At 54.2% G+C, this 16,279-nt stretch overlaps 1 long non-coding RNA gene across 1 annotated transcript in view; it reads right to left on the bottom strand.

Moving 5' to 3' along the window:
- LOC116737882 overlaps positions 1-14,220 on the bottom strand; it is a 79,439-nt gene extending 65,219 nt beyond the window's left edge. The window contains exon 1 of the long non-coding RNA XR_004343190.1: positions 14,118-14,220. This is a non-coding gene — a long non-coding RNA (uncharacterized LOC116737882). The remainder of the gene's footprint in view (positions 1-14,117) is intronic.
- Positions 14,221-16,279: the final 2,059 nt, after the last annotated feature.

The raw sequence follows: 16,279 nt of genomic DNA, 5'->3' as shown, positions 1-16,279 counted from the left end.
AACTCTCCTTTCCTCTCGGGGGAAGGGTACTGTGCCTCACGGCCCCCAGCCCTCCCCCTCCGGCAGGTGGTCACAGGGCACAGGGAGCCCTGAGGATGTAGGTGTGGGCACACAGGAGCAAGGAAAGCAAGCAAGACCCTGTCCCTTCCTAAGGCTTCTCCTCTTCCCAGGGGCTGCTTTCCCGGAGTATCTCTACCCAGAGAGCGACAATCCCAGGGGCAAGGCTGCCTGGAGGGCTGCCTGTTGGGGGGCTGCTCTCTTTGGCCTTGGGAGGCAGGTGCAGGGGGAATAAGCATCTGGGAACCAGGAAAGGTCAGAGGTCACTTCCTTGAAGACTGAAATGAGGCTCTGTGGCTGGCATGAGCAAGCAAGGGTGACAGCAGGGGGCCAAGGGTGACAAGCAGGTGAGCCAGCGTCTGTGGGCTTGCGGGCTATGCACGAGGCCTATCCTCACTGGAAGACGCCGAAGGGACTGGCAACGGGGACGCCGTGACCAGATATTATGTTTTGTGTTGGCTTCAGCTCTACTTACAATCCCCTTATTCTTTGCAAGAAAAGTTCCACCGAGCTTCAAAGGCCAGCATTTACTTACTCCGGGGTGCCAGGCTGTGTATGAATCTACCTACATGAATTGCTGCCTCTTCTACAGGGCCCCACGCAATTTCCAGGAGGAAGCAGGGCCCGCTTTTGTCCTCGGCCCATTTCAGGTCCCCCCCTGCTCCTTTGCAATAGAGTGAGCGGCGGTTCTCGGTCGCCTAGGTGCTCGAGTGGGCCCGCCGGACCCCTGCCCTTTGACGTCACATGGACCACACTCAGCATCAAAGGTTCTCAGAACCACAGGGATGCCTGACATTGGCTTTGTACACACTCTCACTGTTGCTTGAGCTCGCCTTTCTAAAAGCCATTACTGGGTGTCAGGATGCAAACAAGTACATTTCTCTGGATCGAGCGCTTACACGTATCGGCCGCAAGAGGTTTCTTAATCCTTCCTGCCCCAAGTGAACTGCCCCCCAAATGGCAGGGCTCCCTTCCCTTGTGGAGGCTGAGGCTGCCGGGCAGCTGACCTCAAGGGTGTGGGTGTCTAAAATAAGGGCCCAGGGGGGCTATACCAGGAATGCACAAAACTCACCCCTACCTTACAGAGAAGGAAGAAGGGGTGAAGTCGGTCATTCAGAAAACCAGAAGCGCCTACCTCTGAGCCCAGGTAGGAATGGGAAAGGACGTTGTATGGTGCCCCCTAAAAAACCATCACTTGTTGAGAAACCACATTTGGCATTTGACGGACATTGTCCTCCTAATGACAGTCATGTCACAGATATGGAAACCGAGGCTTGGAGTGGTTACCCAGCCCAGGCACATGCCTCTTCAGAGGCATGAGCTGGGGTTTGGACCTGGGAGCGCTCCTGCCAGTGTCACCCCTTCCACAGGGGCGGAGCGGCCTGGGCCCCTGAGTGAGCAGGAGCCTGAAAAGAGGCCTGGTTTCCATTGTTCGTATTAGTCTGGTCCCGCGTCCAGCAGTTCAGTCCCAACTGGCTAAACGTGTTCCAGCAACTGATCGCTGAGGCAGCACTGTCAGGGTGATGCAATGAGGGCTCGGAAGCTTTGTTTTGTGCTTACAGCAAGGATGAGTTGGAGTAGGAAGCCCAAGTCCTCCAGGGTCAGGTGAGACCAGCCCTCGCTGTACCAAGTGACAGAGAACACAGGCCCCTGCATTGCACCAGTCACAAAAATGGGTGACTTCTTTGGTGACGCTTCAAAATACGGTTCTGAAATGGATCATGCAAAGTAGGGGGCGGCATATTATTCAAGAGTATCCCCAACGGATGCTAGATATTACAGGGATGTGGTGTGGTGCTTCCTGTACATCCGGGGAAGGCAGACTGGATGGCACGAAAGTGACACAGGAATCGGTGTGTGTGGGTGTGCACGCATGTGCAATGTGCACGCGTGTGTGGGTTTGGACTGGGGGAAGGGATGGGGAGGCTGAGTGTCTAGGAGGGCCTCCAGATGTCCCTCCTAACTTCAACTGCTATGACTCTTCTTACTTTATTGTACATTGGAGTCCTTCCGCTGAAAACGGTTTGAAAATCACTGCTAGAAGGGAATGGTGAGTCACTGAAGAATTCTGAGCAGAAAAGTGACAGCAAGGTTTGCACGTTGGAACTATCGCTCCGCTTGCAGGCGCGAGGCCGGATTGCAGAGAAGTGGGGGGGAGTCGGTAGGTAACGGGGAGGGGACTGCAGTACGACCTGTGGCCTGGCCTGCGGCCAGAATCAGGCAGCGGGAAGAAGGGGCGGTGCAGAGGGGGATTTCGGAGGTCAAGCCAGAGGGACTGGCAGTTCTTGGAATCTGCAAGATGAGAGAACCGCTGGTTCCGGTCTGGGAGGACAGAGGTGGGCGTCACTGAGCTGGAACGCACCATCGAGGAGCAGCTTCTCAGGAGGATGAACTGAGTACCCGGCATGGGGGTGTGACAGCTTCGTGGGCCATTCCTGTCAAATCCAGACCTCAACAGAGAGCTCTGTCTGTGCTCGAGACATAACCTAGGGTTTCAATGTACAAATGTCATCTAAAGGGACATGAACGGATGAGGTAACCTGGGCGGAAAGTATAGCTAGAAAAGGGGAAAGGACATGGAACGAGGCCTGGGAGCCCCAACATTGAGAGGGGGACAGAGATAAGAGAGCTAGAAGGAAACAACAAAGCGACTATACGTTAGCAGGCAGCGGAATAAGCGTTTCAAGCTCAAGAGATAGCACCAGGTTCAGATTTGGGTCATCAGCACCTAGGATGTCCTCAGCGCGACAGAGTGAGGATGGAGTGAGGACCAGGAGCCTTGGAAACAGCACCGTGTCGGGAGAGAGGGTGGAGGAGGAAACTAAGAGGAGGTGGCAAAGGATCGGCCAGAGAAGTATGAGAACGAGGCCCGGGTAGAGTCTCAGAAGCGGGACCGGTCAGGGGACTTGGTGGTTGCAAGTAATCAAATCGCTGAATGAATAAAAAAGCTGAAGAATCAGGTCATAGGAACGCGAATTCTCTCAAAGAGGTCTGTAAGTGGGCAACTCCAAGGCTGGTTCCATGGCTAAGTCAGGCCTTTTGGGGCTTTCCCTCATGTTGGCAAAATGGCTGCAGCAACTCCAGACATCTTTTTTTTTTTTTTTTTTTTTTTTTTTTGGCCAACAATGTGGCTTTCTCTCTGTGTCCCTCCTCCCCTTGTATCAGAAAGTAAATGTTCCCTGTGAAGCTCTCCCACGTAGACTCTCCCTCACACCCCATTAACCAGTCCCAGCTGCGAAAAAGGCTGGATAGTGAGTAACCAGCATCTCAGTCTCGTGGGAGAAGCGGAGCTCTTGCTGCAAGAAGGGCGGAGAAAGGCTGGAAGTCAGGAGGGTGACTACCAGGGGCTTCCTCTGGAGCCCATAGAGTAGAGACTTTCAGAAGCAAGGAGAGGTGGTTTCCAGTGGAGTGACATAGCCCAGCACAACGGACACGAGCGATTGCACCGTGCAGGGTATAGGGAGTGCTTCCGAAAGCAGTTTTAGTAGGATGGCAGAGAAGTAGAAACGGAATTGCAAGCGAATTGAGAAGTGAATGAGGATAAGAAAGGGGAATAGATAGTGTAGACCAGTGGTTCCCAACAGGGGACAGGGAGACAGGGTTTTTTCCTCTAGGAAATGTTTGGTAAGGTCTGGAAACCCTTTCAGTTGTCACAACGGGGCTTCTCCACAGCTGTCACAATCATCGTCACAATCATCACTGCTGGCAGCTGGGGTCCTTGCATCCTTCCCAAACTGAATGGAAAGCGTGTCTTGTGGGTAGATGCTGCTAAGTGTCCCCCGTGCTGCTAGAGGCTGAGTGCTTGTGTCCCCCCCACAAATCCTCAGGTTGAAGCTCTGACCCCAAAGTGGTAGAGTTTGGAAAGGAGGCATCGGGAGGCAGTTAGGGTTAGATGAGCTCAGGAGGGCTGGGCCCTCGCGATGGGACTAGTGTCCTTATAAGAAGAGACCCCAGAGCCAGTAGCCTCGCTCTGAGCACTCTGAGGACGGGCTACTGAGGATGCGGTGATGGACGGCTATCTGTGGGCGAGGGAGAGAGCCCACACTAGAAACCGAACTCCGCCAGACCTCGAGCTCAGCCTTCCCGCCTCCGGAACTGGGGGAAATACACCTCCAGGTTTAAGCCTCCAAGTCTACAGTCCAAGCAAACCCAAGCACCTGCACGGGACAGTCCCCACCACAGTGATCTGGTCCACAACGTCGGTAGTGCTGAGGTGGACGGACCCGGTGTAGACTACCCTTTCATGAAATTAGTTGGGATGGGGAAGTAGAGTGAGAAATGCAGGGGTGCATCTTCCTAGGCCAGGGACATGGGTCCAGAGGAAGGGGGTAGGAATTCGGAAGGGAAGTTTGGTTGCTGATGGAGAAGGATGCCACAGAGCTAGGAAGGTGGGTCAAGGGTTGACTGAGGGGAGGCCTCAACCAGGAAGAGTATCTGTGGCCCTAAGACTAAGAGGAGAAAACAAAGATGGGGTAGAGGCAGGCGTGGGGCTGGAACTAAGGGTTATTCCTGCCCCAGGGCCATGACCTTCTGGAGTAACAGGAAACGAGGTCACCCACTGAGTGTGAAGGGGACGAGGAAGGAGGGAAGGGACGGTCTGGAACTGTTTTTAAGGAGGACATAGAGACGGCAGGCCAACCCCCGGAAAAGGAGTGTGTCGAGAGCTTGGGTGAGGTTGGAGGCTGGGTCTGTCCTTGGCCACAGTCCCCGTGGCTGCGTGATTTCCTCCAAAACGCTCGGTACCTCGGGCCAGCCAGGACGAACTGGTGGGTCGGTGATGGAGGGATGCGAAAGGACGAGGACTAAGTGATAGGAAAGTGTTTCAGGTCATCAGGCCGGCGGCCGAGGCCCTGGCAAAATCACTTAAACTCTCCAGGCCTCAGTTTCCTCATCTGTAAAATGGATTTACCCATTACGTCACGGGGTGGTGGTGAGGTTCAAGTGACAGACCTTATGGGAGAGGCTTTGTCAACGATGACTCTTTCCCTATTACTAGTTATCATCATTAGTCCTTAGCGGAGTGATGGTTACCAGCACTTTCGCGGGCATCTTCATTAAGTATCTGCTACCCTCACTGCCCTCCTCCACTCCTGTGTGTTCAGAACAGGGGACTTCTGTCCTGGCGGGACAGACAGACAAATGAATTACCCCAGGACACACAGAAGACCGCTGACCCTCCCTCTCTGGTGTCAGGAATCCTCTTGCTGCCCTGCCCTGACAACACCCCCCCCCCTCCACCCTGCCGCCCAGGGACCAGGCCCCTCTGTATCCCGTGTCTGGGGTCTGTTGTGCACAAGACTTTGATGAACACTTAGAAGGAGCGGCATGCACCTACCGCTGGTGCATAAGTTAATTAGGGCTTAGCTGGAGCGAAAGGGAGCCAGCCAGGGAGTGGGCAGCAAGAAGACAGTGAGGAAAAAGGGGTGGGGCGTGAAGACCAGCTGGGGACCCCAACTGGCAAAGAGCTGGAACTAGACAAATAGGGGGAAACTGGGGGAAGCTGGGAAAGGTGGACGTTCCAACAGCCTCGTCCACCCAGCCTGTGGTGAGGACGGGTGACAGGGAGCGGGGGGCCCAGGCCGGGGCAGAGGGCGGGGAGGGGAGGGCCGGGGACACCCCAGAAAGAAAGACACTGAAGAGAAGGACGGCAGGGCTGGGGAGAGAGGGAGGGCCTTGACCAGAGTGCCTGGGACACGCATGTGGAGTCACCAGAGCAGAAACCAGTTTGGGAGGGAAGAACAGGTGACCGACAGGTAGTCATCGTTACTAACATTTTTTTAGCTATAACCTGTGTAACAGCTCACGCCGTGACCATCTTACCTACAGTCATTATTTCGTCATAAGCCATGAGACGGGTGTCGGTAACCCCACTGACAGACGAGCAGACTGGGGCCGCAGAGGCCACGGACCATGGCGGGGGCCACACAGCCAGTAGACGGCACAGCCACTTGACCCAGTTCAAGGCTTTGCGGCCCATGCGCCGGCCCTGTGCAACACAACACGGACAACATCACAGTGTTTTCACGGAAACCCTAACCTCCCTGTGTCTCCCCTCACACATTCGGTTGACTTCTTCCCGGCCTAGACTTCCCGGTGGCTATCGTGCCTGGCCAATATTGCCATCACCTCACATCTCTAGGACAAGGTTTTGAAGACGATCGTTAGACTAAAGCTCAAAAGTTACGTATTCAACGGCAGATTCAGGCCCTGCAACGGTTCGTGGAGGAGACAATTTTGAACGGAAGGCTTTTTTGTCATTCTCTCCGCAAGGCCACGAACGGGTGCTTTATTCACTCGCTCATCTTTCTTTGTTCACTGAGGGTCCAACTGTCGGTTGTAACGGTTAGGAACAAGACTCTGGAGTTCCGCTGCCTGAATTCAAATCCTGACTCCCCGATTTATGAGCTTCAGGAGCCTAATCTCTCTGGCAGTTTCTCCACCTGGAAAACGGGAATCAAACTCCTAGGGTTGACGCGACGGTTAATGGGCTAATTACCTAAGGCACTCAGGACAGTACTTGGCTAACCTGGCTGGGAGATCCCTAGGTCAGTGGGCCCGGCTTCTACCCTTGAGATGCCCAAGTACAGGGAGGGCAGCAGGGCTGTCCGTCCACCCCACCTACCGGCCAGGACAAGGACAGGTGAGGCCCGATTACCTCGGCCTCTCCAGTGACTTTTCTCTCCGAGGCAGCTGCTGCAGCCTCAGGCCAGAACCCAGAGGGGGCGCGACGTGCTTCTGAGCTGGGTACCCTGTACCAGCTTCGGGAGTTGGCTCCAACCCCCCAGGCACGAAGGCCTGCCTGCTGGAGGCTGTGCAACTGAGTGCATTCCTTTGATTGTTTTCTCCTGCCCTGACCCCAGAAACATCTGCCTGGCTGAGGTAGGAGAGGCTTTTAGGATGCTAGGGGCCGGCTCTAACAAGGGCTCTCTCCCTAGGGAGGCTGGCTGATGAAGCTCAAGTCCCGAAGCCCAGAATGCCGACCCCAGGCACCTCACAGCGGAAGGCAGAGCCCAATAGGGGAAGTCGCAGCCGTAAGTAGGGCACTGGCCTGGGCTTTGTCGCCTGCTAAAGACATCCGCTGCCCCCAGTGCTTTGTACGCATCTTGGCTGCTGCTCTATCAAGGCGACAGCTTCTGATCTCTTCCTTTTGCTGGAGCTCCGGCAGAACAAGGCTCGAGTCTCATTTGTCTGTCTGAGGTGGAGGCTTTCAGAGCCAGGCAGCTTGGAAAAACGAGGTGACAAGAGAAGCCGGCCAGCAATTAGGTAATGCCAGCCTGCCTGCTGGGCTGCCCTGCACAGTCTGTCCCAGACTTCACCGGGAGCCCAGGGGAGAGGAGACACGTGGATTCTGGGCTTGCGTTAGAGGGGTGGCCGGGGTACGTGGGGACGGAGGGGCCCTGGGAAGTAGCCAGTGACCTAATGTGTCTGAGCCTCACCTGTGTCACGGGGTAAAGAAGGCCTCTCTCACTGAGAGGCATGAGGTCGTAAGCTAATCGTACTGTGATCACAGGTGACAGGACGGGTGGTCAGTAAGGCCAGGTTCCTTCCTTCTCTAGTGTGATTTCAAGGCAGTAGCTTGCACTCAGGTGAGCTAACACCGGCCCATAGCCTCCGGCACAGGGGGGATCTTCTAATCCCTTCCTCAGCTGGGCCTGGGCTGTGAGCTGGGGGCTCTGCCCCGAGCTGCTTAGAGCCCTCTTCCGGGTGCAAGGCCCCCTCGAGGGGGTGAAGGCTTTTTCCACACGACTGCCTCTTCCTCTCCGTGGTTTCCTCTCAGCTTCTCCACCTCGGACAAAGTCCTTTGCTTACTCATTTCTCTGAATTTTCTTCCAGGCTGGTCCTCCTATAAAAAAAACCCTTTACCCCAGGTGCCTCGGCTAAGCGTCCAACTTCAGCTCAGGTCATGATCTCACGGTTCACAGGTTCGAGTCCCACGTCGGGCTCTGTGCTGACAGCTTGGAGCCTGGAGCCTGCTTTGGGTTCTGTGCCTCCCTCTCGCTCTGCCCCTGCTCGGCTCTCACTCTATCTCACTCTTTCTCTCTCTCAAAAAAAAAAAAAAAAATGAATAAAACATTCAAAACAAACAAACAAAAACCTTTACCCAAGGCCCAGCCCTGCCTTTCTGCAAAATTCACTGCAACACGGCAACTTGGGAGCCCAAAATCCCCAGAGCCTCCTAAGACTCCAAATATTTGGATCTCTCTCTACAACCAGGTACTTATTGGAGTGTTCGTTTTTGTTTTTAAAGTACATGTGGCCTGTGTTTCTATACGGGGAATGAGAAAAGCCCAGAAATTCTTTGGTCCTGGGTTCAAGTTCTGGCTTCACTATTTACTAGCTGTGTGACCGTGGGCAAATCACTTAGCCTCCCCAAACCTCAATTCCCTCATCAAATAACAGTTTACATAAAAGTTTTCCCCATATATTGTCTCAGCAGCTCTTCAGAATAGACTTACAACAAAGGAATTATTAGAAATTCCTACTTTACAAAATGAAGAAACAAAAGCTTTGAGAAGTTCTCTGAACTGCGTCCCTGGGACATACAGCTGGTGCCAGAACCTTGACTTGACTTTGGATTCCCCACGTCTTGTAGGTGATCAGGGGAGGTAAAGAACTCTCCCCAGTTTACTTCTCAAAGTTGTTGTGAAGGTCAAAGGACATCATCCATACGCCTGTTTAACAGGCTTTTGTTGAGGACCACGATGTGGCAGCTTCAGTCTCACGGTCTCACGGTCTCACAAGCAAAGGGTTCCACGGGCTGTAAGGAGCTGGGTGGATGCAAGGAGGGTGGGGCACCATCCATTCAGGGGAGGCAGCTGAGTCGATGTGCAGGAAAACCCATCCGTGGCATAACGCGGGGCACAGGACAGGGGCTCCCGTAGCCCTTGTCAAGGGTGTCCCGTCCCTCCCCAGGCCTCCCCGCCTAGGCCTCTCAGTTCAGCCTTACAACACCGTGTTCGGAAGGTACCATTTGCCCCATTTTACAGAGGGAGGGAATGTGGGTCCCTGAGGAGAGTGGAGTTCAGTCCTGGCTGCATGTTAGAATCACTGGAAATCTTTAAAAGCCCAATACCGGGCTGAACCCCAGACTGCAGAATGAGGAACTGGGGGGGGATAGACCCGGGCATCAGTGTTTCTTCTAGAGCTCCCAGACCATTGCAGGTGCAGCAGGGAGGAGAGCGCCGAGTGGCTGGGTACCCGCAGTGGATGCTGGTGGTCTAGGTCCTTGAGGGCAGTGTAGTATTGGGGACAGGGGTACGTTTAGGATGGACTGTGGCTCCCCTCACGCCCGCCTCTGCCCCTTTCTAGCTGGGTGATCTTCGGCAAGCAGCTTCACCTCTCCCTGCCTGTTTGCCCAGGGTGCCATGGGGGTCCCTGCGGCCTGAGGGTAGAACAACTGGCATCTATCAGAAGCTTCAGGAATGTTGGTTGCCTTCCCTTCCTCCTCCCCAGCTGCTGCTCAGCTTTGGGCCATTTTCTGTTTATCCACAAGAAGTAAAACTCAGATCAGTTCTCTCTCTTATTGACGACACTGCCTGGAGGCTGGACGGACTTTGGGAATGGGCAGGGAGAAGCCTTGAGGGACGACTGGAGTTTAGGCCGGGTAGGTCTTCTTCATGCTGGAGAGCTCAGGCGGCAGAGACCCAAGCAAAGGCACACGGTGGGTCCTGAGCCACAGGCGTCCTCCCAGCTCGCGGGGCACTGGATGGTGCTTTATGAGGTGTCCTAGGAGGGACGTTTGAGAAGCAAAGAGTCCGAGCTGCCCGGAGAGCTGGTTGGTCAACAGCCAGCCAGAAATAACAGCTCTCTCTCCCCAGGTGTTTGTGGGCCAGAGGCGGTGTTACCCCAGAGTGGAGCTCAGCATAGTGCCTGACCAAGCCCTGCCGTGAAACAGTATTCTTTGTTTCTTCCCTTTTCACACCCCACCCCTGCCCCCAGCAATTTGTGCAGAGCTTCTCCCAAGTCTGTTAGAGGCATCCTTGCCGCCTCGAGAAGTCAAGGTTTTTAAACGAACGTTCAGAACAGGCCTTCGAGAATTGTCTTAGCAGGCTTGGGCTGCCATCGCAAAATCTTGTAGACTGGGTGACTTGAGCAGCAGGGATTTATTTTCTTCCAGTTCTGGAGGCTGGGAGCCCAACATCAGGGTGCCGGCGGGGCCAGCGTCTAGTGAGAACCCTCTTTCTGCCTTGCAGACGGCACACGTGTTGTGCCCGCACAAGGCAGAGACAGGGTGAGTAGGCCGAGGACAGGAATCTCATCTAACCCTAACTACCTCCCAAAGGCCCCCACCTCCAAATACTGTCACAGGGGCCCGGAGTGGGTGAGGGGCGCGACTCGGTCCATAGCATTTGTGTCCTCTCATGCAAAATACGTCCATTCTATCCCAGTCTTGCCTCATTCCAGCAGCAACTCTAAAATCTCCAGTTTAAAGTCTCATCGAAATACCATCTAAATCGATACAGGCCACTCAAGGTATGGTTCATTCTGAGGCCACATTTTCTCCAGCTGTGAGCCTGCGAAACCATTTAAGTTACATACTCCCAAAATACACCCGTAGGACAGACACAGGATAGGCATTCCCGTTCCAAAAGGAAGAAGCAGGAAAGAAGGAAGGGGCAATGGATCTCAGGCAAGCCCACAGGTTAACAAGGCAAATTCCACTAGATCTCAAGGCTGGAGAATAAGGTCTTTGGTTCAGTGCTCTGCCTTCCCGACCCCCTGCGACAATGGTCCCACCTCTGCCAGTTTTGTCAAGCCGGGGAGGGAGGCTCCCTCAAGAAGACTTTCTGGCCTGCAAAGTGATGGCCTAATCACCTCCCAACTGCCTTTAGGGCCCTTCTTTTTCCTTGAAGAACAGTGCACACTGACAGACGCCGGTCCTGTAGCATACAAGAAGGTTGTGAACTTGCCTTCATTCTGTCCTGCTTTCTCGTGCTCCCTTCGGTTCAAACTGGCCGTGTCTCTGCTGGTATAACCCCATCATTTTCCCGGCCTCCACTGAGCTGGCTGACTAGATCTGTGCTCACACCCGCGTTATTAAGTGGCTGTTCAGCCATACCTTTCTTTCTCATTTTTTTTTGCAGTTATGCAGACTGAACATTTTCTAAGACTCCAAGCTCTGGCTCCATTTTGCTTAACGATTCCTTCTTCAATTCATGTCTCCCCTTTGGCATTTTTCTATGAGGGTTCAGGTAATACCAAGCGGCTCCCTCACCACTTTGCTCAGAGATCTCCTCAGCTGCATGTTCAACTTCACAGTTCACAACTTTCACCTTCCACAAAACGCTTTATAACAAGGATCACCTTGGGGCACCTGGGTGGCTCCGTCGGGTAGGCGTCCGACTTCGGCTCAGGTCATGATCTAGCAGTTTATGAGTCCGAGCCCCGCATCAGGCTCTATGCTGACAGCTCAGAGCCTAGAGCTTGCTTCAGATTCTGTGTCTCCCTTTCTCTCTGCCCCTCCTCTGCTCATGCTCTCTCTCTTTCAAAAATAATAAAAACAGTTAAAAAAAAATGGATCACCTTTTCTCCAGTTCCCAATAACATGTTCCTTATTTACATCTGAAACCTCACCAGAGTCGCCCCTAATGTCCATATCCTAGCACGCACCCCAAAATTCAGTGTTATAAGAGTGACCACATAGGGGAGGGTCAGGCTGGCTGCCGTGCAGGAGACCAGCTGATGGGTGGAGGCTGAGCCTGCACACCATGTTCCCGCATTGAGACAACACTACCAGCCCCTCAGCAGGGAGCCACATCAGCGTCCATCCCTTGCTCTGGGTGGGCCTCTGTGGAAGCCTGCCTGCAGGCAATCAGGGGGTTCAATGCTGGCCTATACGCAAGTCTCTTCCAAAGCCCCTCTCAGCTGTCCTACATAAACACCAATTTTCAAAGGCCAGCAGAGTTACAAGTGTTCCGGTAGAAGGAGCCTTTGCACCCAGAAGTGCAGTGCTGATGGGAAGGAAAAAGTCTCAGCATTGCTGCATTGGTGGATCAGGAGAGTGGGGAGCCTCCCTCCCCTCTTACGTAATACATGTAACTGGCAACACAGTATAGCAGTTTAGTACCCAGGCCCAGAAGCCAGAGTGCCGCACGGAAGTTCTGGCTTTGCCCCTTCCTGGCAGTGTGATCTCAAATATCTCTTTCAGTTTCCTGTCCTGAGAGAGGGAGACGATGACAATTCTCATCTCACGGAAGGGTGGCAAGAATTTAATTTAAGTGTTTACACTAGTTTAAGGAACATAGTAACTGCTTAAAAAAAAATGTTAGCCATTAGAGTGCACTCATGAGAATATGCAGTTATTGTCTGACAGCCAGTCAGGAGCGAGGAGGCAGTGAAGAGATGTGGTCAATGGGGGAGGGAACAGGTGTATGCCGAGGTGGGGTGACTTTGGTATCTAGCCTTTCTGAGCCTCAGTTTCCTCATTTGGAAAATAGGAATTACACAAAACGACACTTGCAAATCTTATATCTGGAAGCAATAAATATTCACAACTACATTTTGCAGATAAGGAAACTGAGGCACAAAGAAGTTAGAAACTTACTGAAGGTTACCAGCTGATACGTGGGAAAGCTGAGATGTGAGCCAAGGTCATCTGCCTTCATTGTAGAAAATACAACATGTTCTTTTTTTTTCTATTATGGGCTGTTAACAGGATAACATTTGCCCACCAAAGGGATAAATGTATTCCTAAGCCTAATTTTCAGTAAATTTTTCTTTATCTTTTTGTGATAGGCTAGCAGCTTTAAAGTAGAGATCATCTAAAAATCCATCTGAGCTGACATCTATCTAGACAGAACAGATTCTTCTGGGGTTAATGACCGTTAGTGGCTGATAGGGGCTTAAGCTCCAGTATACCCAAATCCACATACCAAACTGGAAAGACATCCCGATAATACTAAGAGGCGTAAAAGTGCCAGCTGACACTTTATTTCAGGTGGTATTCAATACCACAAAAGTAGAAAGGAGGTTCTGGAGAAGCTCCCTGGGAATCCCTGCAGGGTAGGTTTGACCTGGGCTTATAAACTAAAGACAAGCTTGGGGGCCTGGGGACCCTGGCCTGACTCCCACCTCTGCCAATTGTATTGTTATCTGCTAATTCTACCTCCCCAGGCGAACTCAACTTTGTTATTCAGCGACGCCCATTTGTGGTTGACGCATCCGTGGTCCCGGGAACTTCTACATAATCAGCGACTCACAAGTGAAGTGTACCGACCACGTGCTTTAAAAAAACTTAGGGTACTTGTTAAAATGCAGATTCCATGCCTTTCCCCGGTTCTACTCATCTTACCCTCTGCGAACAAGGCTGGGGAAACGTGCATTTCTGACAAGTCCTCCAGGTGATCGCAGGCCAACCCATTCAGCCTGTACCCCACGCCCCGGGCAGGTGGAACAGCCCCAGAGAAACCTGCCCGAACCACGACGCTGCGGATCTGTCGCGAGGCTTTGCCTTGAGCCCCCAGATCATGATCCCCTTGGAGGTGGCATCCTCGGGGACGGCAGCTCCTGCTCAGGGCCGTGTGAGAGCTGCGAGGGTGGGGGCTGGGTGGGGGTGACCTTGGTCCTGGACTTGCCCAGGGTGAGTGCAGGGCTTTGTAGGAGAGAAGCCACCTCTCTGGCTTTTGTCCCTGCTAGCTCATTAGAGGAGCCGGCTTCAGGAAAGAAGCGCATTCTTCCGGGAGGGGGCCGTGTGGCCACACGCCCAGCAGTCAGCCGTGACTCAGCTTTGGCCGGCTGGCGCCCGGGCCTGGGGCTGAGCCGGACAGGAAACAAAGAACCGCTCGAACGCGCCCTCCCGGGGCCGCGCCGCACCTGCCGGCCTGCCGCCGCCCCCTCCCGGAGGCGGCCTCGGCGGGCGGCTGTTGCCGGGCGGGCGGGGCCCTCCGCGGAGGCCCGCGGGCTCCCGGCCGCACCCCGTCCTCCGCCCTCCGAGCCGCCCCCCTCCCGGCCGGAGCCACCGCCCCGTCCCGCGCCTCGCGCCTCTGCGCCTGCGCGCGCTGCTCGCGGCGCCCCGCTCGCCCGGCGCCGGGCTCTCGGTGCAGACCGGCACGCGAACTCACCCGAAGCGGCCTCCCAGCGTCCAGACAGTCGGGGTTCTTGAGAAGGAGGCTCCCAGCCCTCGTCCTTCCGCAGCCGGTCTCTGCCCAGCCGCACGCACCGGCGGGAAGGAGACCCGGCTGGGCACTGCCCCGGCACCGGGTCTCCCCGGCTCCCACCCCCGACTGCGTCGCTGTGCTTTGGGAGGGACGGCAAGTCGCTGGTGGCTTCTACCTTCCACAGCCTTCAGCCTGTCCCTTCTTCCTGACAGGGTCTCAGAGGTTGCTGCCCCTTAGAATCACCTGGGGAGCTAAACCGCGAAACAAAACAGAAGCAAACCCCTCTGATGCCTAGGTTGCCCCCAGCCCCCTGAAGTCTGAACCACGGGTGTGTGTTTTAAAGTTCCCAGGTGATTCCAGTGTTCAGCCAGGGCTGCGGAGGGCGGACCACGGACCCAGACCCAGGCTTCTCAAACTTTAATAGGCACTGAAATCACCTGGGATCTTGTTAAAATGCAGGTTTCGATTCAGTAGGTGTGGGGCGGGGCCTGCGAGCCTGCATTTCTAACAGGCTCCCCAGTGATGCTGAGGCTGCTGGTCTGGGGGTACATCTAGGGCTGAGGGACACTTCTGTAAGTGCTCCTTGTCCCTTTACCTTTCTCTTGTGATGTCATGGAGAAGATGTGGGCCGTGGAGCAGATGGCCAGGGGTTGGAATCTCACCTCTGCCACTCTCCTAGCTTGGTGAATGAAGACAGACCCCAGTTCTTTGTGCGTGAGATTGGGGTGTGATAGTGACCTTGCAAGTTTCTGGCAAGTTTGATATGAGATGATGTATGGAAGGCACCTGGCACTCAGTGAGCTGTCAGTGAATATCAGCTCTCTGAGGATGGCTAAGCTCTCTATCGGCCCTCATGGCAGAATCAGCCAGGAAAAGACAAGTAGAGGAAGGAACCTTCCAGGCTCCCTCTTCCCTGCTCTCTGCCCTCATAGGAGGACTGCTGGGCTGAAGCCAAAACTCCACTGTCGGGTGGGGATGGGGAGCAGAAAAGGAAGCGGGCTGAGTTGGAGGGATGAAGGGTAAGGAGGGTCCCCATGAGAGCCCTGAGGAGGCCTGAGGCCCTGGGAGAACAGTCCCGCTGGAGGCAGACAGCAATGGTAGCAGGAAGAGTGACCTGAGCAGGTGGTGAGTCACGGAAGGCTAGAGAGCAGTGGCCATCAAGGGTCAGGATCCCCGGAGACAGAGAGAACAGGAAGGGGATGGCCCCAGGAGAGAAGATGACTATACCTGGGGAGCTGCCTGTCTGTCCCATTGCCCCTTGGAGGAGTTAAGTGTGCAGGCTTTCCTCGGAGGCTGTGCGAGGCTGTAGCCTGTTGCTAGTCATGTGACCTTGGGCACCGTGACTTAAGCTCTCCAGCCTCAGTTTCTTCATCTGTAAAATGGAGCTGTAATCACTAACTCAAAGGATTGTTGTCAGAACTAAGAAAGGCGATCCTGTAAAGCCCTCTTATTAGCGACTGACACACAGCCAGTCCTCCGAGGGTGTTTGGTATTGTGATTTCTCCTGTTGGAGAGATGAGCAGCCGGAGGCTTGCTCCCCAGGAACACCCAGGTCTGTGCTCCCCTCGCTCCATCATATAGGTGGAAAAAAATCACACAGGGATTTTTTAAGCTCCCCAGACGATTCCAAGGGGCAGTGACCTTTGAGAACCACTGGTAGAAGGGAGGAGATGCTGAAGTCTGGGGGGGGGAGGTGGGGGGGTTGGGTAGAAGCCACCAGCAACTTGCCATTTCCTCCCAAGCCTCTTGGGCTCCCATTCGGTCAAACACCCCTTTCAAACCGACTTTATGACTTGGTGAAGGGCCCACCATGCCTGCTTGTGGTGGACTCCAGCCAGAATATGTCTCAGGTGGTAGCCCAGCGAAGGGGTTGGAAGTCAGAAGCTCCGGATTAAATCTCACTGCAGTGACGGGCAGTGACGTTGTGCTAGTCCCGAGACGTGCGAATGCTCTCTTAGGACCTGCCCGAGCACAAGGCACATTTAGGATGTTCTCTTCTAAATGCACATGAGATTGGAAAACTGCAGTCTCTTTGACAGCGCAGGCCTCTGATCTGATGTACCTCCAATGGGCAGCTCAGTAGGCCGGATTTTTAAAAACAAGCTTTCTTCTTGATGCCCAGAGCT

This window comes from Lynx canadensis, chromosome F2 (assembly GCF_007474595.2).
Source record: "Lynx canadensis isolate LIC74 chromosome F2, mLynCan4.pri.v2, whole genome shotgun sequence".
Lineage (NCBI taxonomy): Eukaryota > Metazoa > Chordata > Mammalia > Carnivora > Felidae > Lynx > Lynx canadensis.
This window is presented reverse-complemented; position numbering and strand designations above follow the sequence as displayed.